Source organism: Lutra lutra, chromosome 3 (assembly GCF_902655055.1).
Source record: "Lutra lutra chromosome 3, mLutLut1.2, whole genome shotgun sequence".
In the NCBI taxonomy this organism is placed as follows: domain Eukaryota; kingdom Metazoa; phylum Chordata; class Mammalia; order Carnivora; family Mustelidae; genus Lutra; species Lutra lutra.
The window spans coordinates 23,705,402-23,728,636 of NC_062280.1; the positions used below are offsets into that span (position 1 = coordinate 23,705,402).

Consider the following 23,235-nt stretch of genomic DNA (forward strand, 5'->3'; position numbering starts at 1 on the left):
CAGGGACAGTGAAGCAATTGTGGAAGACTAGTACACCCAAGGCAGGGCTGGCTACACAATTTGCAGGGCCAAGAGCAAAATGAAAATGCAGAGCCCTTTACTCATAATTTATTAAGAATTCCAAGGCTTTTCAAAAGAGCATTAAGCCAAGCATAGGCCCCGTTGACCACACAGGCTGCAAACCCACTGAAACCGTCTCTGACCCTTAGGTTTCAAGCAGAAAGGAGGGAAACATGTAGGAGAACCTGAACAGAGTTGTAGCTGTATCTTTAGCCAAAGGGGAGCTGTTGGTAGAAAAGACTACCCGTGGCTGCAAAGAGAGGGATCTGGAAAAATACATACCTTAATCTCATTCTTTTCCGGCCCTTCTACAATTTCTGCCAGTGCAGGACAATGGAAGCTAGTTAACTAGTTAATACAGTGCATGGAGGACAGTCTCCTGGGGCACAGAGCAGGTGCAGAGTCAGTTGGAAGAGTTAGGGCGAATATCCTGCACACCTTTATGAGGTTACTAATGCTATTAAATCGCTAAAACCTGGTACCTCTTGTCTATACGGGCTTTAGGAAAGTGTTTGACTCAAGTCCTCAGGGACAATATGGAGAAATATGGCCTAGAGCAAAGATAATTATATGGATCGATACCAGGCTAAACAAATATAACTAAAATATACTGAAAATTAGATAAATGAAAACCTGAAGCGAGTTGTACGTGTAGCCCAGTTAGTTCCTTTCTTCCATCCTATCCAGTTCAGCACTTTTACTACTGATGGGCAAATACAGAAGAACCGCTGATCAAAGCCTAGTTTACAGACTGCTGAGTGGGACAGTGACTAAGCAGGATGAAAGAATTAGAATCCAAAAAGATCTTGACTGGCTGTAGCGATGGGATAAAAAAAGAATTGGCCAGCTGGAGCAACTAAATAAATCTAATAGTAGTAAATCTTGGGTTTTGCTCTCAAGTTCAAAAAGCCAGTGACATCACGGGTTTGGGACACAAGAGGCAGTACGCATCAAAGGTGAAGTCAAGGTCGAGTCAGGGGGTTCTCCACAAAAGCAGATCAGGTTTCAGGCCCTGTTAACTGAACAAAGGAGGAGATAATCCAAGCCTGGAATTGTGTTTATAAAGCCACACCAGGAAGTTTGGGTTTATTTTGTACGTCATATATGACTTGTGACGTACTCTGAGAAAAGTAACTAGGATCGGAGTCAAGAATTAAAAACTAAGATCAACCACAAAAACTAATCTGGCTTTAATAACTGAAGTAAATGTAAGTTGAATGTGACAATACTAAAATTGTTTGATCAGCAAAGAAGAGCAAAAAACATAGATGTCATCAAAGATATGTGAGGGCATGGAGTGACTCTTGCCTCCTTAGTTCTTCCTCCTGAATTTGCAGAGGTAAGACTCTACTGAAGAGAGAACCCTAGAACCAACAACGCCTCACTCCCTTTTGGAAGGGGAAGGGAGTATGTTCCCACAGGCATTTACTTTATTACCATATAAAGAAATTCTCATTAGGCCACAGTTACATACTTCTGAATTCTCTTTTTTATTGTGTCACTATGCCTATTTGAAGAAAAAGCCATGCACTAACACAGAACAGAAATCATTCCTTAGTAGTAACAATTACAGAGATTGAGCGCCAATAACAAGAGACTACTCAGGAGAGTAATGGTATCCAAATTATATCCAAATATATTAAAGACGGCCATATGGTAGAATAATTACCATTATTACTGCTTACTAGCTCAAAGCATCAAACAAGATCTTTTTTCTTTTCATCACAGAAACATGTTTTTAGTGGCCAAATTTTCTGAGGGCAAAATGGACTGCCATGGAAAGCAGAAGCTTCCCCATAACTAAAAGTAACAGAGCATGTATGTGTTATTTTAGCAGATGTGTTATTTAGGCAGTTCCAGTATTAGATGAGTGTTTAAAGTGATTTTTTAAAATCACTTCTGCAGTTCATTCTTTCTTGCATTCCATAACTATTGAGAACTAGCCACAAACACACATGGTCCTAAGGACTGAGGATACACCAGTAAACAGAAACAAGCCATTTCCTCATGGAGATTAAATTCTGATGGGATAGGTAGAAAATAAACAAATCGCTACTGAAATGTCCGAGAGTGGCAAATGTTGTGAAAATAAGTAAAGCAGGGGAAGGACCTCAAGCAATGGAATAAAAGACAACTTACCTACAGGAAGTCAGGAAACACCTCTCTAGCCAGTCTGCCATCTTTTTATCTAGTAACTTCTCTAAATCTTCAATCCTGGTCTCTTCCTAAGGTTCTTATCATTTTTCTTTCTTATGTTAATTAGCCTCCAACTGATTTAGTCTTTAACTCCTAAATGGAGAATAACTAACTTTTTTTTAAAAAAGACTGAGAGTGGGGCGCCTGGGTGGCTCAGTGGGTTAAGCCTCTGCCTTTGGCTCAGGTCATGATCTCAGGGTCGGGATCAAGCCCCAAGTAGGGTTCTCTGCTCAGCGGGGAGCCTGCTTCCCCCTATCTCTCTGCCTGCCTCTCTGCCTACTTGAGATCTCTCTCTCTGTCAAATAAATAAATAAAATCTTAAAAAAAAAAAAAAAAAAGACTGAGAATGAGCAAGCATGCACACATGCTGGAGAGAGGGGGAGAGAGAGAGACAAAGAGTGTGAATGCACAAGCAGGGGGAGCAGCAAAGGTAGTGAGAGAAGCAGGCTCCCCACTGAAGCAGGGCTTGATCCCAGGGCCCTGGGATAATGACCTGAGCCAAAGGTGGACCCTTAACCAACTGAGCCACCCAGGTACCCCTAACTTTAACATTTAAACCCAGAAAAACTTAGTAGTATATATTATAATTTACAGGCAGGGGATATGCCCAATACCTACAATGTAAGGATCTTTATACATCTTGTACACAGTAAACTTCTCTTTCCCGATCAAGTAATACTTTGTAATATTTGGGGTCAGGCCTGTTTTAATAATCTCAAATTGTTATTTCTTTGAAGAGGGGGCATAAACATTTATCTATGTCTCTTGCCCATCTCAAGAAAGTTTTCTCTCTCCTTCACCTATGTCATTCTCTTTATTTTACGAATAAACAAAAATCCTGATATTTAATTGGAAATTTTTATCTCGTGACATAGAAGGAATTAAGATACTCTGATGCCAACATTTAATCAAATCTACTATTGGACAAAGATAAAAAGAAAAAAAAAAAGCAGTGTTAGTCGCCCAGCTTCAAAGCTAAGAGAAAGACAAAACAATCAGATTATAGACCCAAATTAGATACACAATAAAAATAACCCATGGTCTTATTTTTTTAAAATTTTTCTTTCTGCTTTTCTTCCTTTCCTTTCTTCCTTCCTCCCTTCTGCTTTAACTACTATTTCTATATAGCTGAAGTATAGGGACGTAATATGGAGAGTCACAGGGTTGAAAAGACCACTAGGATATTAAAAAAAAAAAAAAGTTTCTGTTCACATAATATGCTAACAATTTGTTGTAACTTTCTAATCATAGATTTAGAGAGTTATACATTGTAATGAGGTAAAAATCACCTTCAAGACCATTAATTTTCCTGATACCCATGCCACCAATATTACCTTGCAGAAACAGTCTTAGCAAGTTAAAGTTAATTGTGCAGATCATATGCTCATTTCTATAATCAAATAATTAAATGAATGATATTTGGTTCAAGATGGGACAAAGACACAATTACCCATTTTCCTCTTGTTCCTGGTCATGCTAAAGTTACATAGAAAAAAATTAAATGAAAATTAGCAGTACTGGAAAAAAAAAAAAGAGAGAGAGGTTCTGATGACAGTTTGAGAAAAGACTAGAAGAGACAAAGCAGATAGGATCTGTTCATTGGGAAAATCACAGCAGGGAAACCGTGGCTTCAAATATCCTTTTCTTTTTCTTTTTTTTTTTTTAATTTAAATTCATTAGCCAACTTAAAGTACATCATTAGTTTCAGATGTAACTGTCAATAATTTATCTCAAATATTCTAAGTAGAAGGGACAGAGGTCTGATTTTCCAAGGGATTCTCAAAGGTTCTCCGTGCTCAGAGTTACAAAGAGCACGACAAGACTGTACACAAATACCAGCGTAATTAATTATAGAATCACACTGGACAAGGCGAGAGAACTAACTCTTACTCTTCTTCCTTAGGAAAACAGAGCACATAGTGACGAGACCTAAAGATAAAACCTAAGAGCTCTTCACACACCCATCCAGTCACATGCTTGAAGTCTCCAGCTCCTACCACTTCTTCCTGACATGGATGAAATACCATACTTGGGCTTCCCAAGCAGTAGCTACAGATGTAGATAACCCAACCTAGTTACAGAGGAGTTAAATCTCTATGGGACAAATTCTAACCAGTGACAGAGGGATGCAGGGGGGTACAAGGCAAGAAAAAAGTCCTCTTTTCCTCACTCCTTGGGATGGACTTGAGTCTGAGTTTCTCTTTACCCCTCTATAAAAATGTCATAATGGAACAAGGAAGCACATCAGCCTTACAGGCTACAGTGTTTTTGAAGGAACTTGATCCAAGGTAGATGTTTGTCATATAAGGCTACATGAAAACATTAGTTATAAGATAATATGAGGGATTCTGTTGGTGCTGCAGCTACAGAATGGCCGGCTTTGGCGGGAAACACAGGCCCGGCGGGGAGGGGCAGCAGTGTGGGAAAACAGCTGATGTGAAGAAAAGTAAATCCTGTGAAGCTGATGTCTCCAGTGACCTTCGAAAAGTAGAAAATCATTATAAGCTTTTTCTGCCTGAAGATTTCTATCGCTTCTGGAAGTTCTGTGAAGAACTTGATCCTGAAAACCCAGCTGATTCACTTTCTACAAGCCTTGGACTTCGATTAATAGGTCCTTATGATATCCTTGCCGGAAAACATAAAATGAAGAAAAAATCAGCAAGCCTGAATTTTAACCTTCACTGGAGATTTTACTATGATCCTCCTGAGTTCCAGACCATTGTTACTGGAGATAATAAAACTCAGTTCCACATTGGGTATTTCAGGGATTCTCCTGATGAACTTCCTGTATATGTTGGTACAAATGAAGCAAAGAAAAACTGCACAATTATTCAAAACGGAGATAATGTGTTTGCCGCAAACTGTTTCTGATGAAAAAGCTTAAAGAAGTAACAGATAAAAAGAAAACTAGACTCTTGAAAAACATATATGGAAAACTCACAGAAGCAGCCAGAGAACTTGGGTACTCACTGGAACACAGAACCATGAAGATGAAACAAAGAGATAAGAAAGTCATGACAAAGACCTTTCATGGTGCAGGCTTGGTTGTCCCAGTAGATAAAAATTATGTTGGATACAGAGAGCTCCCTGAAACAGATGCCAACCTCAAGAGAATTTGCAAGACAACTGTTGAGGTGCCAAGTGATGAGGACAGACTGACTAAAAGCTTTTGCTCCCATTTAGGAAATGATGACTTTTGTGCACTTTGCTAATGATGAATGTGATTATGGTATGGGGCTTGAGCGGGGAATGGATCTCTTTTGTTATGGCTCACACTATCTTCATAATTTTCATAAAGTTGCTGGCCAACTTTTACTTCTTGCATATAATCTGTTTAAGAGGAATCTCTTTGCAGAAATTATTGAAGATCATTTAGCAAACAGAAATAAAGAAAACATAGACCAACTTTCAGCATGAATGAGAGTTGGCTTTCTTTCAGTGTATATTTTAAAGCATTAGTATAAACTTGTGACTTTTGTTTTGTTTTGTTTTTAAGGAATACAGAAAATAAATTGATGGAAATATTTACTAAAAAAAAGATAATATTGGGACACCTGGGGTGGCTCAGTTGGTTAAGCCGCTGCCTTCGACTTGGGTCATGATCCCAGAGTCCTGGGATCAGGAGTCCCACATAGGGCTCCTTGTTCAGCGGAGAGCCTGCTTCTCTCTCTGCCTCTGCCTGCCACTCTGCCTGCTTGTGTTCTCTCTCTCTCTCTCTCTCTGACAAATAAATAAATAAAATCTTTTAAAAAAAAAATATGAGGAATGACAAATTAAATGTAACAAAATATATGAGTATACACATATTGAAAAACAGTTTGTAAAGATCTAAAAAGAGGTCTCAGTGGATATACATCTAATTCTTAAGAATAAGTAGGAGTAAAGATTTTTATTATTTATTTATACTTCTCTATTTAAAAGTTCTTTAGGTCATCTACTATATTTGTGATTTTAAAGAATACTAAAAAAGAAAAATATTATAAAATAAGCTCATATGATGGTATACTATTTTAAATTGAACATGGTGCAGATTTTTATATTATTGATAAGGAATTTTAGGTATCAGAAACAAAAATAGTTGAAAAATGGCTATTATTTTAAAAAATAAGGTAAATAAAATAAATGTTCACATCTTTTTCTATCTGCTTAACATTCACGGGTCCTAAATTGATATGTTTCTGTACTTAAAATAGGAACTATAATACAAAGCAATGTCTTTCAAAGTTGTATTTATACAACACAAAAGAAAATGCAAATCTGTCAGTTAATGGATTTTTTTAAATCAATGTGAATAAACAAACAAGTACATGAAAACTCTTCTTAAAAACTTAACTGAGAGAGTATTTATTTTAGTTGTGCTCTGAATAACAGTATATCACTTGTGCTTTAAAGACAAAGCCAAGCTCTTTATCTTTGCAAAAAAACTAATCTCCTTAAGAAAAAAAAAATGAAAGTGATCTCTTTCCTCTAATTTTATTAGATTAAAATTTTAATTTCCTATAATTAAAATTTAGGCACATAAAAATGACAGTGATAGCCTAATGAATATAATACTTCTTTAGCTGTCCATACATATATGCTCTCAAGATGCACTATGGGGCCTCTTTAAGATACCATCATAAATTGGTTTAAAAATACTTTTCTTCATTTTAAGCTGAAAGTGGGAAAATGTCCCACAGAGAAAGGGTAACATGTCCATACAATAACAGAGTATTAACAGAAGGTACTTATGTAAGTTATACTAAATTGACTTTATTCTATTATTCAGTTATTACCTTTAAAATGCAATACACAGTGGGGCACCAGGGCGGTTAAGCATCTGCCTTTGGCTCAGGTCATGATTTCAGGGTCCTGGGATTGAGGCCCATGTGGGGCTTCCTGATCAGCAGGGAGTCTGCTTCTCCATTTGCCCCTCACCTCCTCATGCTCTCTCTCACATGCTCTCTCTCTCAAATAAATAAATAAAATCTTAAAAATAAAGAAATTAAAAATTAAAAAAATAAAATAAAATGCAATATACAAATAAACCATTTTGTTTTCACAAAATAAAAATTTCAGGTATGCACTCCTGAATAACTTCCATTTGAATTCTTAGCAGTAAGAATAAACAATTGATTTTAGGTAAATTGCTAAACCAATATAAACACACTTTTGTTTGTAGTGAAAGTAAGAGACTTTGAAGACCCTAGAGAAGGAAAGTGATCACGCATACACTGCTGGTGGGAATGTAAAATAGTACAGAAGGGAAAACATTCTAGCCATTTCATAAAGCACTAAATTTGCAACCATCAAAAACCCAGCAATCACAATTCTACACTTACCAGAGACACAAAAACCTAGGTTCTTCACAGCAGCATGTTTTGTAATTGCCAAAAACTGGAGACAACCCCATCCTTTTACAGGGGGGATGATTAAACTGACAGTAGCAACTCATACCATAAATACAATTTAGCAAATAAAAAGGAGACAGAGTATTAACACATTTGTACCACTGGGAAACTCACTTCCCAATGCAGAACACAGGTGGTCAGGTTTAATAAAGCGGGCACTCTGAATGAATTTCCAGAGAATGATTTTGAAGGAAAAATTCAATTCCCCAAAGATCCATACTGTACAATTTCCTTTTACAGAAAATTCTTGAAATGGCAGAATTCTGGAAGTGGGGACTAGCTTAGTAATCGCCAGGCACTGGCAGAATGGGTCAGGAGGGAGGTGATAGAGTGATGAAAAGACAATCAGAAGGATCCTTGCACCGAGGAAATGAGCTGTAATATGAAGGTTCAGATCCTGGCTATGACACTGTATTACAATTTTCCAGGACGTTATCCATGGGGGAAAGTGAGTAAATGGTACACAGGAATATTTCTATATAATTTCTTGCAAATGCGTAAGAATCCACAGTGTAATGACAACAGTGGTTTAATTAAAAGGAAAAAAAAGAGAGAGAGAGAGAGAGTTGAGCCTCTAGTAAGGAACAGGACCTAAGTATTCATCCAGTCACTGAGTGGAAATCTTGGCGGTAAATCAGCGCCCACCACGGTTTTCCCTTAAGAAAGTCATCTCTCCCCCAATGGAGACGTTCCCCAAATACTGCGAGTACAGGAGGTGGCTCAGGAGAACCAAGACAGCAATGAAGAAATTCTCAAGCAGGGATGGAAATGCATACAGAAAGCAGAGCCAAAAACAAAGAGGTATCCCAGATGCAACGGTGATCCCCTTAGCGGCATACTGATAAAACGAAGAGCATGCCGTGGACTGGATGCGCCCAACAGCGCAGACTGACAGCAGGCCAAACCCGAAGTGTTGGAAAGCACGCACACTCCAGGATCCTTCGAAGGAGAACACACCTACTCGACACTGCCGCCGGAGCCTGCTCGCTCTGCGGTTTTGCACCTCCCGTCCTCCAGGTGGAGCCCGTGCCAGCACAGGAGTCTCACTGGTCCAAACGTCACGTGCTGGGCCAAGGTCAGCTCTAGCTGAGGAGGGGTTTGGGGTCCCCGACCACACACCACCTCCCTTCTTTGCTGCTCTAGCCCCAGCGCTGTGCGCAGACCCACCTGGCACACTTGCCCATCCGCTGCCTCTCAGGTGGACTTCTGTCCTTCCCCTGACTCCTCTTCCTACCTGCCCTGAGGAAAAGCAGGAACTAGGCCATCTGCCATGGCCCCCATTCACTGTGGCCTCTCCGTGGGCCTGCGAAGTCCCGCAGCGAAGTACCACCAGTCTGTGGCCGTCCTGGGCGAGTCGGTCCAGTGGGCTGTACACAAGGGCCTGGTGCTCCGACAGCACGCGCACCATCTGCTCTCATCCAGACGGCCGAAGGCCGAGGGGATCTGAGATTCGAGGGGGAGGTACGGACGAAGGACGGCCGGTGGGGCCATAGGCACAAGGGCACTCACCACAGCCAGATCCAGCAGCTCTGCTCCACCCGTCACCTGGTGCTTTTCGGCCTCCTCTCACGGGCGTGCGCACCCAGTACGCAGAGGACGTCTGCAGGAGCGGTGGTGGGGCGAGCACGCCCGGGCGTGGGTGTCACGGGCTCCTGCCTCTGGGGCTCTTCCAGGTATGGCCAGGACTTCCAGAGGAGTACCAGGAGGATCTGGAGAGCCTGTGATCAAGGCCAGTCTCCTCCACCCGGGGCTGAAGCCCGCAGGCGCAGCTTCGTTGTGCAGCACCTACATTTCCGCTTCCCGCGTGAGGGGCCGCACGGGCGGTGAGAAGGTGCGCACTAGGACGCGAGCGCACCACCGCCTCTCCTAGCTGCTGCTCGCTCAGGTGGCTGATGCCTGGGGCGTGGACCTCCCCTGCAGAGCCCTTTGGAGGGGATGGATCAGGAACGGCGCCACCCACAGACATCCAGGCCCCGCAGGCTGGAGGCAGCCCCAGAACGCAGATGTGAGTCCGGCAAACAGGCCTTGACCGGACTCACACACAGCCTCGTTCCTCTGTGCTCGGGGCAACCTTCTGTGCCCTTTCCCCAGATGCTACCTCAGTTTGCATTCTACTACCTGTGCCCCTGTGTGACCTCCTAGCCATCTTTACAGCGTGGGCAATTCTCCAGTGACCCTTCCATGTGTGAAGTCCGATATACTGGAGGAGCAAGCTTGATGATTGACCTTGAACCGTGTCCCACAGAGCCTTTACCTATACCCAGAGCTGAGGGTCTCCTTCCACTCCTCTCCCGGCAAAGGTGCACGAAGCCACAACCAGAGCACACCTAGAGGCAAGGACCGGAGAGCCAAACCTAGACCTAGGTAGGCTACGTCCCAGCATAGTCGGTTAGCTGGATGGACTGGCCAGCTGCTCTCACTCTCACTCAGACCTGCCCCCAGCAACCCTGCCTTGGCGAGGGCTTCTTAGGCTTCTTATTCTCACCAGGAATAGCCTCATACATTCTTCTTTGCCAGAGCCTCTGCCCCATTTCTTGGTGAAAGGACAAAAGCCAAATCACCACCCCATTGTCCTCTTAGAATTTGTGCAGAAATGAACTCTAAATGAAGAAATACACGCACACACATAAGGTTAAGCCTTATCTGAATATGACTTCAATCAGTATTCTCCCCCCCCAAAAAAGTAAAAATATTGATCCTTAAAACTTTCCCAAACATTTCTAGTAAGACTTCATTATCACCATTAGTTTTTACATACATTTATAGAATTTAATCTCCAAAGCTTTTGCCATAAGTTGTCTTGCATATTCTTTAATTAAATTCATCTGTGCTTCAACATAACATTTATTCTTAAAAAAAAAAAGAAAAGCATTTCATTCACTAGCACAAGATTGGTTTTTTTTTTCCTGTTTGAAACATAATCTCTGCTTTCAAAATCATCAAATGCCTAGCACAAATTTTAAAAATAGACTTTCTTTTTAGAGAAACTTTAGAATCAAAGCAAAACTGAGAGGAAAGTAAAGAGTTCCCATACACAGCCTCCCACACTGCCAGCATCCCACACCAAGATGGTACATTTCTTGCCTTTTATGAAACTACACTGACACATCATTATCACTCAAAGTCCATTTTTTACATTCAGGTCCACTTTTGGGGTTGTATACTCTATGGGTTTTGATTATAATGACATATATTCACCATTATAGTATCATACAAAATAGTTACACTGCCCTAAAATTCCTCTGCTCCTTATCTTCATCCCTCCCCTGCCCAACCCCTGGCAACCACCTATCTATAACTGTCTTCACGGTTTTGCCTCCTCTAGAGCATTGTAAAATAGAATCGTACAGTAAGTAGCATTTGCAGGTGCTACTTACTTAGCATTTAAGTAAGATGCTTTTTCACTTAGAAATATGAACTTAAGGGTGTTTCATGTCTTCGTGACTTGATACCTTATTTCTTTTTAGTGTTGAATACTATTTCATTGTTTGGGTGTATCACTTTTTATCTATTCACCTCCTGAAGTACATCTTAATTGCTTCCAAGTTTGGTCAATTCAAATAAAGCAGCTTTAAATATACATGTGCAGGTTTTTGTAAGTTCCAAAGAATGTGGTTGCTAGATCAAATGGTAAGAGTACGTTTAGCTTTGTAAGAAATGGCCAAACTGTCTTCCAAAGTGGTTGTACCACTTTGCATTCCCAACAGCAATGAATGAGAGTTCCTGTTGCTCCACATTCTTGCCATCATTTTGGTGTGTCAGCGTTTTGGTATTCTGATAGGTATGTAGTAGTATTTTGTTGTTTCAATCTGCAGTTCCCTAATGACATATGGTATTAAGCATCTTTTCATATGCTTATTTGTCATCTGTATCTCTTCTTTGGTGAGGTATCTGTTCTGATCTTTTGTTCATTATTAATCAATTGTTTGTTTTCTTATTGTTGACTCTTAATGGTTCCCTCTATATTTTGGATGGCAGTATTTTATGAGATATGTCTTTCAAAGACACTTTTTCCCAGCCTGTGGTTTGTCTTATTCTGAGAGTGTCTTTTGCACAGCAGAAGTTTTAATGAAGTTTAATTTTAATGAGATCCAACTTATCAGTTGTTTCTTTTAATAATTATGCCTTTTGTGTTGTATCTAAAAAGTTTCCACCAAATCCAAAGTTACCTAGATTCTCTCCTGTGTTATTTTCTAGGGGATTTTTTTCTTTTTTTTTCATTTTTGGTTTTTGGGTTTTTTTTGTTGTTGTTTTTGTTTGTTTGTTTTGTTTTATTGTTGGTTGGTTGGTTGGGTGGTTTAGTTTTGCATTTTATTTTACATTTAGGTCTGTGAGTAAATATTTGAGTTATTATTTGTTGCAGGATGTAAAGGCTGTGTCTGGATTCAGTTTTTTTTCATGTGTATGTCTGGTTGTTCTAGGACCATTTGTTACCTGAAGTTGGATAGCATCAGTCCTCTAACTTTATTCTTTTCCTTCAACATTGTATTGGTGATCCTGGGACTTTTCCCTCTCCATATAAAGTTTAGAATCATTTTGTCAATATCCATATCTTTCTGGGATTTTCATTGGGATTGCACTGAATCTATAGATCAAGTTGGGAAAATTAACATCTTCACACTATTGAGTCTTTTTATCCATGAACATGTAATATCTCTCCCTTTATTTAGTTCTTTGTTTTCTTTTACCAGGATTTTGTAGTTTTCCTTGTATACGTAATATCGCCTTGTATGTGTTTTGTTAGATTTATACCTATTTCATTTTGGTGGATACTAATTAAATGGTATTGTGTCTTTTGTTTCACATTCCAGTTATTCATTGCTGAAAATAGGAAAGCAGTTGACTTTTGTATGTTTATCTTGTAAACATGTAAAACCTCATTATAATCACTATTGCCTCCAAGAGTATTTTTGTTGATTCTCTCTATGTAGATTTTCTATAGACAGTCATATCATCTGCTAACAAGTACACTTTTATTTCTTCATTCTCAACTGTATACCCTCTATTTCCTTTTCTTGTTTTATTACATTAGCTGGTCTTCCAGTATATTGTTAAGAAGAAGTGGTGAGAGAGGACATCCTTGACTTCTTCCCAATCTCAATAAGAAAACTTACAGTTTCTCATCATTAAGTAAGATGTTAGCTGTGGGTTTTGGTATATGTTTTTTAATCAAGTTGAGGACATTCCCCTTGATTTCTGGTTCTCAAGTTTTTGACTTTTCTTCTGTAGCTTGCTGATATGATGAATTACATTAATTTGATTTTGGGGTGTTGAACCAGCTTTGTAAATCTGGAATAAATGCCATTTGGTCATGATATATAATTATTTTTATACATTGTTGGATGTGATTTGCTTATTTTTTTTTTCTTGAGGATTATTGCATCTATGTTTTTGAAAGATATTGGTCTATAACTTTCTTTTCTTGTAATCTCTTTACCTGCTTCAGGTATAAGAGTAATGCTGAATTCAGAATGGGTTAAGAAGTGTTCCTTTGTTTCTGTCTTCCAGAAGAAATTATAGATAATTGATATATTTTTTTTTTCCTTAAATGTTTGGTGGGATTAACCAGTGAATCCGTTTGGGCCTGGTGCTTTCTGTTTTGGAACATTATTATTATTTTTTTAAAGATTTTATTTATTTATTTGACAGAGAGAGATCACAAGTAGACGGAGAGGAAGGCAGAGAGAGAGAGAGAGAGAGGGAAGCAGGCTTCTCACTGAGCAGAGAGCCCGATGTGGGACTCGATCCCAGGACCCTGAGATCATGACCTGAGCCGAAGGCAGCGGCTTAACCCACTGAGCCACCCAGGCGCCCCTGTTTTGGAACATTATTAATTACTGATTCAATTCCTTTAATTTATATATATGTGTGTATTTATATAATTATATATTATATAACATATATATAATTATATATATTAATTTATATATATATATGTATACACACACACACACACAAACACACACATATATATGCCTATTCAGATTGTCTATTTCTTCTTTATAAGCTTTGGCAGGAGTGTCTTTCAAAGAATTTGCCCATTTTACCTAGATTAACAAATGTGTGGGCATAGAGTGGTTCATAGTGTTCCTTAATTATTATTCTTCTAATGTCCAGAAGATTTGTAGTAATATCCCCTCTTTCATTTTCAATATTAGTAATTTGTGTCCTCTCCCTTCTTCTCTTAGTTTTCCTGGCTATTACTGATCTTTCAGAGAAACTCCGTTTGGTTTTTTGGTTTCATTGATTTGCTCAATGGAGCAAATTTTCAATTTCTTTGATTTATGCTCTAATTTTTATTATTTCTTTTCTTCTGCTTACTTACTGGAGATATAATTTCCTTTTCTTTTTCTTAGTCTCTAAGCTGGAAGCTTGGATTACTGATTTTTAGATATTCTTTCTTTCCTAATATTTATAATCAATGCTATGAATCTCCCTTTAAGCACTATTTTCAGTGTTCAACAACTTTTGATAATTTATATTTTTATTTTCATTTAGTTAAAATATTTTTAAAATTTTCTTGAGATTTCTTTTTTGACATATATGTTATTTAGAAATGTGGTGTTTAATCTCCAAGTATTTGGGGATTTTGCTACTATCTTTCTGTTATTGATTTCTAGAGTAATTCTGTTATAGTCTGAGAGCAGACATTGTATGATGTCTATTCTCCCAAATTTGTTAAGGTATACTTTATGGCCCAGAATGTGGTCTATCTTGGTGTAAGTTCCACCTGAGCTTGAAAAGACTTTGTTCTGTTCTTGGATGAAGTATTCTATAGATGTCATTTATTTTAAAATTGTTTAATTTTTTTTAAAAGATTGTATTTATTTATTTGAGAGTGAGAGAAAGTGGGTGAGACAGAGAGCACAGACCAGGGGAGAGGCAGAGGAAGAGAAGCAGACACCCTGCTGAACAGGGAGCTGGACATGGGGATCAATCCCAAGACCCTGGGATCGTGACCTGAGCCGAAGGCAGGCACAACTGACTGAGCAACCCAGGCACCTATAGATGTCATTTATATTCAGTTATTTGATAGTGCTGTGGAGTTGAACTATGCCCTTGCTGATTTTTTGCCTGCTGGATCCATTACTGAAAAAAGGTGGTGAGGTCTCCAACTATAATGCTGAATTCATCTGTTTCTCCTTGAGTTCGATCAGGTTTGTCTCATGTATTTTGATGTTCTCTTGTTAGGTGCATATATATTAAGGGTTGTTAGATCTTCTTAGAGAATTGGCCCTTTATCATTATGTAATATCTATCTTTATTCCTGATAATTTTCCTTGCTTTGATATCAGCTTTCTTTAGAGTTGGCATGATATATATTTCTCCATTCCTTTACTTTTAATCTATATGTGTCTTTATATATAAGGTGGGTTTCTTGTACATAACATATAGTTGTGTCTTTTGATCCATTCTGATAATATGTCTTTTAATTGGTGTATTTAAACCATTAATATTTAATGTGGTTATTTATATAATCCAATACTACCATATTTGTAATTGTTTTCTATTTTTTTTCCTGTTCTTTTGATCTGTTCCCTTTTCCTGGTTTTTGTGACTTTAATTGCAATTTTGTGGCTTCTATTTTTTTTTTTACCTTTCTTAGCATATTGATATCACTTCTGTTTTTTATTTTATACTTTTTTAACTGGTTGCTCTGGTGTTCTCAGGATATGTCACAATTTATCCAAGTTTACTTTCATATAATGCTATATTGCTTCTTGTGTAATATAGGGTTGACAGTGCATGTCAAACACATTGTTGCTATTATTTTTCTTTAAGATTTTATTTATTTATTTGTCAGAGGGAGAGAGAGAGCACAAGGAGGGAGAGTAGCAGGCAGAGGGAAAAGCAGGCCCCCTACTGAGCAAGAAGCCCCATGTGGGACTCGATCCCAGGACCCTGGGATCAAGACTTGAGCTTAAGGCAGATGCCTAACTGACTGAGCCACCCAGGGTCCCTGTTGCTATTATTATTTTGAACACATTTTTATCTGTTTAGTCAACTTTGAATAAAACAATAAAAAGTTTTTATTTTACTTTCACTTATTCCTTCTCATATGCTCTTCTTTATATAGATTGCATTTCTGATGTATCATTTTCCTTATCTCTGGAAAACTTCCTAAATATTTCTGCAAAGTACACTAGCAATAAATTTCCTCAATTTTTGTTTGTTTGAGAAAGTGTGTCTCCTTCACCTTGAAGGATAATTTTATAGGATACAGAATTCTAGTTTAGTTCTTGGTTTTGTGTTTGTTTTCCTCACCAACACTTCATATATTACACTTCACTCTTTTCTTGTTTGCATGATCTCTGAAGAGAAATTTGGTATAATTCTTATCCTCATTCTTCCATAGGTAAGGTGTTGTCTCTGGCTTTTTTCAAGACTTTTTTCATTATCTGTTAGCTTCTGCAGTTTAAATAAGATATGCCTAGCTATAGCTTTTTGTTTGTTTGTTTGTTTGTTTTTAATTTTGTTTTTGTAATTTATTTTGCTTGATGTTCTCTGTGCTTACTCAATCTGTGGTTTAGAGTCTAACATTAATTTGAGGAAATTCTGTCTTTATCACTCCAAATATTTCTTTTGTTTCTTTCTGGTCCTCTGGTATTCCCATTATGCCTACATTAAACTTTCTGCAATTGTCCACAGTTCTTGGATATTCTACTACAGTTTTTTTTTTTTCAGCCTTTTTTCTCTTTTGTTTTAGTTCTGAAATTTCTGTTGACATATCCTCAAGCTCACTGATTCTTCCCTCAGCCATGTCAGTCTACTAATGAGCCCATCAAAGTCATTCTTCATTTTGGTTACAGTATTTATTCTTACAATTCTTTTTATTCTTTCTTGGAATTTTCATCTCTCTGCTTACATTACCCATCTGTTCTTACATGTTGTCTGTTTTTTTCCTTTGGAGTCCTTAGCATATTAATCACAGTTATTTTAAATTCCTGGTCTAAGAATTCCAACATCCCTGCCAAATATCTGAGTCTAGTTCTGATGCTGGCTCTGTCTTTGCATTTTTTTTCCCTTTTAGTATACATTGTAATTTTTTGTTGAAAGCTGGACATAGCTTAGTTTAAAAAAAATGGTGATACAATAGCCTGAGATACATTGGAAGGGTAGAGGAGAGGGGAAGCTATTCTATACTCCTATGACTGATCTTTTAGTGAGCCTGAGCCCCTGGACTGTGACCTTCATAAACTCTTTTCAGTTTTCTGCCACCTTAGATGGGATAGAAGGACTAGAGGGAGCTGGAATTGAATATTCCCCTTCTGCCACGTGGTTGGGCTCTGAAAAACACCCGGTAGATCAGAATCTGGTAAAGCAGTTTCTCTTGAAGGCAGGCCTCATTAAGGACAGAGGATCTGGACATATTTCAGTATTATGACTTTCCCCTTCTCCTTGCCAGAACCATGAGAGGATTTTTTTTCTCATCTTGACTGTGACCCTGGGAGGGCTCCAGGAGGTAAAAACTCAAAAGTGTGGGGACTCCCCGAAGACTGGGCTCTCCTAGAGTTTTTAGCTTTTAGCTTTGTCCATATTGAGCATCTAGCAATTTATCCATTATACTTTAGGTTTTCCTAACCTAGCACTGGTTTCTACAGAGGTTCCTGCTCTGGATTTGTGCTCCAATAAGTGATGATTCTTTGTGTTTGCCTGTTTTTCCAATTCTGGGGATGGTGGTTTGTCCTGTGGCCTCAATTCCCTGACAAATCTAACACAATTTGTTGATTGTCAGGTTGCTGAGTTTCTTGCTTGTTAGAATGGAGGGATGACTTCCAAACTCCCTTCTTACATGCTGGACCAAGAATCAGAAGTCTGGTCTAGCACATTTTAATATGTCTCAGAGAACTGAAGCATATTGAAGTGTAAGCTAGAGTCCTCACTAAACAGTCTCTCACAATTTTCTTGTGTAATGTTTTGTTCTCTAGCACTGTCTCCTTTCATAATTAATAAATTCTTTCATCATTTGGTTAAAAAATTGGTTCACTTCCCTATCAACTCTCCTTGGTTAGAATTTTACTAGTGATTATCCTTGCTAGAAATGCTACCCCCTGTATGATGAGACAAAATATAGATTCACACCAGCCTGCTCTCAATCTCTGTCTTTGCATCCTTCCCCCAGCTTAAACATGATTATCATCTTGGGTTAGAAACCCTTCTGTCAGGATACTTGCTGCAGGATGGCAATGTAAACAAGATAGAGTGAACAACATCACACATTCAGCTTTATTACATGTATGGGAAATTAAGAGCAATATTTCCATCACATTTCCTCAATAATCAATGTCAGGGAGTTTCAATAATGAAAGAGGGAGATTAACACACTGTCATATAGAGTGTTTTCAGGGATATTGCTTGAAGATAAATATGGTTGAATATTTTCTCACTGTTAAGTTTATGCTGGGCCCACTTATGTCTCATTTGTCATAATTCTCTGTAGCAAGTTCCTTTGAAAAAGGCTCCATTCTTTTCCCATACTTTGTTAGACTCTCCCTATGCTTTCATAGACCATAAACTCACTAATGCATACACGTGGCTGGGACCAGGTCTCATCTTGGTACATCTGTGTCACAGTGCACCCATCAATCCACCATGCACAGAAAGAAGACTGCAGCCCTACAGCCTCTTTACTTGGGTTTTGTGCATGCTGCTTAATTTCTCTGCGTCTGTCAAGCCATTCTTTATTGGAGAGTCTAACAACCTTTGAGTGCACGGTGCTCTATCACTTACGTAGGGGTTATATTGATCTTTCTGGTATGTGTTCTAAAGTGGCTGGCATCGAAAGCCAGTGAAGCAGCCGGTTTGAGCAGTATGGGTCATTTACAAACTTCAGGATGAGATGCCGCAGGATGCCAGGGAAAATGTTTTTGTTTTTCCAGAGGGAACCATAGTTCATGAAATGTGGTTAACATACCATACTTGTATACCCTTAAAATCATTTTATAACCACAGTGAGTGCCTCTAAACATTAAATATATTTTATAAGTAGTTGGTTAACTAGCTGTTGTGTGCTTTAAATAGTAAATAAAATGGAAAGGCACTAAACAGTGACTATATTTCATAGAGTAAGATGCTTTTCCAGCCACTCAATAATTCTCAATGTTAAGAAAAATTGATTTTCTAACTGCTGAGTGCCTCTAAAATTAGCATCTTATCTTCCTAAGGGGATGCTTTTCAGTTAGCCTCCTTTCTCTCAGCTTTTGACTTAATGATCTTGAAGGTTCTTATCTTGCTAAAAAAAAAAAATAAAAAAAAAAAATAATAATAATAATAATTCTATAGATACTATTGGGCTATAATTTCATTTGGGCATATATGTAGTTGACTGGGCAAAATATAAAACAAGAAACAATTCCATCTTACCTTTTTGAATGTTCATTTCAAAAGAAGTAGTTCTTCACCCACTGATTGATCTTAACTCCCACCACCTCCCTCCCACCAAGAACAAGACTGTATGGAGAGACCTAGGACAATGACTTAGAACTTGAAAGAACTAATTTCCGGGTACATACCTTCACACAGTGCATCTGAGCAATGGATGCTTTTTTGCATTTGTGAACGCCTAATAAGGGAAAGGAATAACCTAAGAAGTGGTAATAGTCACATATCTTCATGACTAATTAAGTAATTCTCTCAACTCTTTGTAAATTCTGTCTGGCCTTTAAGAAAATCAAATTGCCAATGCTTAGACCTTCCAGACAGATATAATAATGGCTCATAGCATCACAAAAGTTGAAAACAAATAAGCAGACACCCACAATTTCAGAAAACAACATTAAAAGAAGATTCAACTCTTAGTATTGTCTAAAACATAACCAGCTGGGTGACGCTTGGGATGTCACAGAGCCTCCCTCAGTAACCTATCATAACTTCATCAGTGTAATCTTATCAATGAAATGCATGGTTTAAGCTAGATTCTAGAACTTGCCTGATGGATAATCCCTACTTCCTTTTAGATCTGATTGTAAGAACTTTTTTCTAGACCCTTACCACATTCTGAGGAACCATGTGTCTCAAAGGAGCTTACCAGTTCCACAGAAGTAGGTGACTGGTATGTTGAAGCCTGAGGAAGAGCAAAAACCATCAAACTTCCTGGGGCACGTACTTAAACTTAGAAAGAATGCAAAGAGTAAATAAAATTCTTCTCAGATATACTCTCAAAATTCCCAGTAACGTGACTGGGAACTATACATGATCAGATGAGGACAGATTGCTGGTTTGGAGCCAAACCCAGCAATGAGCTGGCACTTAGTTATCTATGTTAGACTGATGTGGCCTTGGGGTCATAGATTTGAGCAAAGATGTGGCTAAGAGCAAAACACCCCCAGAAGACTATAAGCTGTCTGGGGTGAGGGTATTGTTTAAATCACCAATTTTTCTACAGCATGTAGTCAATAGTATTTGCTCAGTAAACATTTGTGGAACTAAACTGAATCCCTTAAGCAGATGCAGCCTACCAGACAGAAATGTTAGTGTTTAAAATGGAAAATCCCAGAAGACTCAAGATAGTTCTTATTATAAGCCCTCTATTCAATAGTGTTACAAGAGAAACATCATGAAAATTATAATTGTCCAAAGAATGAATCATTTTGCTGATTGAATTTAACCCGGAAACAGCTTTTCCAGCCAAAAAGCAGAATAAAGTCTCACCCATCCGCCCCTATACGCATATCCCAAAATACAGAAAAGAGAAACTGAGAACATAGATCTGAAATTTGTAGCATAAAGTGTCACCTTACTACTGAAGTAAGCAATAGTAATTAACCTTCATTGATGGTGTGTTATAGGCTATCTACTCTTCTAAGAGCTCTGTATGTGTTATCTAACTTAAATCTCACTCCAGACCTATTAGGTAGACATTATAATTACCACTTTCTAGGTAAGGAAAAACAAGCACTGTGTTTTTTAAAAACTTCAAAGTTTGGACAATTTAGAAGACACATAACTGAATCTATATCAATAGTCATTAGAGAGAGCTCTGCATTTAAAATTTGAACTTCTAGTGACCAACCATATACAAATAAGAATATTCTTTTTTTTTTTCAGTGTTCAAGATTCATTGTTTATGCACCACACCCAGTGCTCCATGCAGTACGTGCCCTCCTTAATACCCACCACCAGGTGCACCTAATCCCCAATCCCCTCCCCTCCAAAGCCCTCAATTTGTTACTGGGTGTTGACAGTCTCTCAAGGTTCATCTCCCCCTCCAGTTTCCTCTAATTCACTTTTCCTTTCCTTCTCCTAATGTCCTCCATGTTATTTCTTATACTCCATAAGTAAGTGAAACTATATGATAATTGACTCTCTTTGCTTGACTTATTTCACTCAGCATAATCTCCTCCAGTCCCGTCCATGTTGATACAAAAGTTGAATATTCATCCTTTCTGATGGAGGCATAATACTCCATTGTATATACGGACCATATCTTCTTTATCCATTGGTCTGTTGAAGGGTATCTTGGTTCTTTCCACAGTTTTGGCGACTGTGGCCATTGCTGCTATGAACATTGGGGTACAGATGGCCCTTCTTTTCACTGCATCTGTATCTTAGGGGTAAATACCCAGTAGTGCAATTGAAGGGTCATAAGGTAACTCTATTTTTAATTTCTTAAGGAATCTCCACACTGTGTTCCAAAGTGGCTGCACCAACTTGCATTCCCACCAACAGTGTGAGAGGGTTCCCCTTTCTCCACATGCTCTCCAACATGTTGTTTATTGTCTTGTTAATTTTGGCCATTCTAACTGGCATAAGGTGATATCTCAGTGTGGTTTGCATGTGAATTTCCCTGATGGTTAATGATGATGAACATTTTTTCATGTGTCTGATAGCCATTTGTATGTCTTCATTGGAGAAGTGTCTGTTCATGTCTTCTGCCCATTTTTTGATGTGATTATCTATTTTGTGTGTGTTGTGTTTGAGGAGCTCTGTATTGTCATTTGCAAATACCTTCTCCCATTCCATGGGTTGCCTCTTCGTTTTGTTGACTATTTCCTTTGCTGTGCAGAAGCTTTTGATCTTAATGAAGTCCCAAAGTTAATTTTTGCTTTTGTTTCCTTTGCCTTTGGAGACATGTCTTGAAAGAAGTTGCTGTCTATACTTCCCAGAGCAATCTGTACTTTCAATGCCATCCTGATCAAAATTCCACCGGGATTTTTCAAAGTGCTGGGACAAACAACCCTAAAGTTTGTATGGAAACAAAAAAGACCCCGAATTGCTAAGCAAGTGTTGAAAAAGAAAAACAAAGCTGGGGGCATCACGTTGCCTGATTTCAACCTTTAGTACAAAGCTGTGATCACCAAGACAGCATGGTAATGGCACAAAAACAGACACATAGACCAGTGAAACATAGTAGAGAGCCCCAATATGGACCCACAACTCTATGGCCAAATAATCTTTGACAAAGTAGAAAAAAATATCCAGTGGAAAAAAAACACTCTCTTCAATAAATGGTGCTGGGAAAATTGGGCAGCTATATATAGAAGAATGAAACTTGACCGTTCTCTTACACCATATACAAACATAAACTCGAAATGGATAAAAGACCTCAAGGTGAGGCAGGAATCTATCAAAACCCTAGAGGAAAATATACGCAGTAACCTCTTCAACATTGGCCAAATAAGAATATTCTTTAATTAATGTAAAACCTTATGATGTGAGAAGGCATCATAGAAAAGAACAATATGATACACAGGAAATGAATCAGCAAACCAGAAGTCAAAAATGATGCGGCTAGAAAAAGGAGCAATTACCATAGCCACAACTGGAGAAAGATTTTATCTGTCCTATTGGGTATGATCTCAGTGAGTATAATCCCAGGAACAGGGTATGTATATATTCATACCTTTTGATGCATTAGAAAAAGAAAGAAGCTAGCACTTAGATTACAAATTTTTTTGTAATGCATATTTTTTCCATGGCTGGCCCTGGGCAAAATTATTGACTATGACAGAGTAATAAGTTTATGTTTTAGATCTGAATACAAATTGTGGTTCTGGTACTAACTGGCCACATGACCTGGAACGAGGTCACTAAATCTCTCTCAGTCTCAGTTTCCCTCAGATGATAAAATGAAGGGCATGGGCTAAATAAATGCAAAGTCTTTAACCCCAAAAGTCCATGTCTTAGATGGTCAGTTTATCTCTACTGATTTCTGACCTATCTCTGACCCCATGCTTCTGCTCCTTCTTTACAGTCTCCTTACAGTTCTCTTCTCATGAAATGTGTATCAGTCAGAATTCTAGTAGGAAACATATGGCATGTTCAAAGATAACCCAAAAAGATTTAGTAAAGGAACGAGGAGCAAAAGTATAAGGAAGGTGTACAGATGATGTGATGCTGTTCTTTGGATGAAAGAGTAGTTATCAGGATCCAAAAGGAAAAAGATATATAGAGAGGGCCACTTTGAGAAAAGCTTTGACTTTGGAATCAAGGAAATAGATAACCAAAACTCATACATCATCCATCTGGTATCCTACTGGGGCTCTACCTTGGACAAATCCCACTGGACACCAGAAAAAAGGAAGCTTGTTAATGTGGTTCATACAGGGCACAGAACAGAGTGCAGAGTGCAGAAAATAGACCTGGAGGA

At 38.4% G+C, this 23,235-nt stretch overlaps 1 pseudogene; it reads left to right on the plus strand.

The window, feature by feature from the left end:
- Positions 1-4,605: 4,605 nt before the first annotated feature.
- On the plus strand, positions 4,606-5,673 carry LOC125095439 (histone PARylation factor 1-like; annotated as a pseudogene).
- Positions 5,674-23,235: the final 17,562 nt, after the last annotated feature.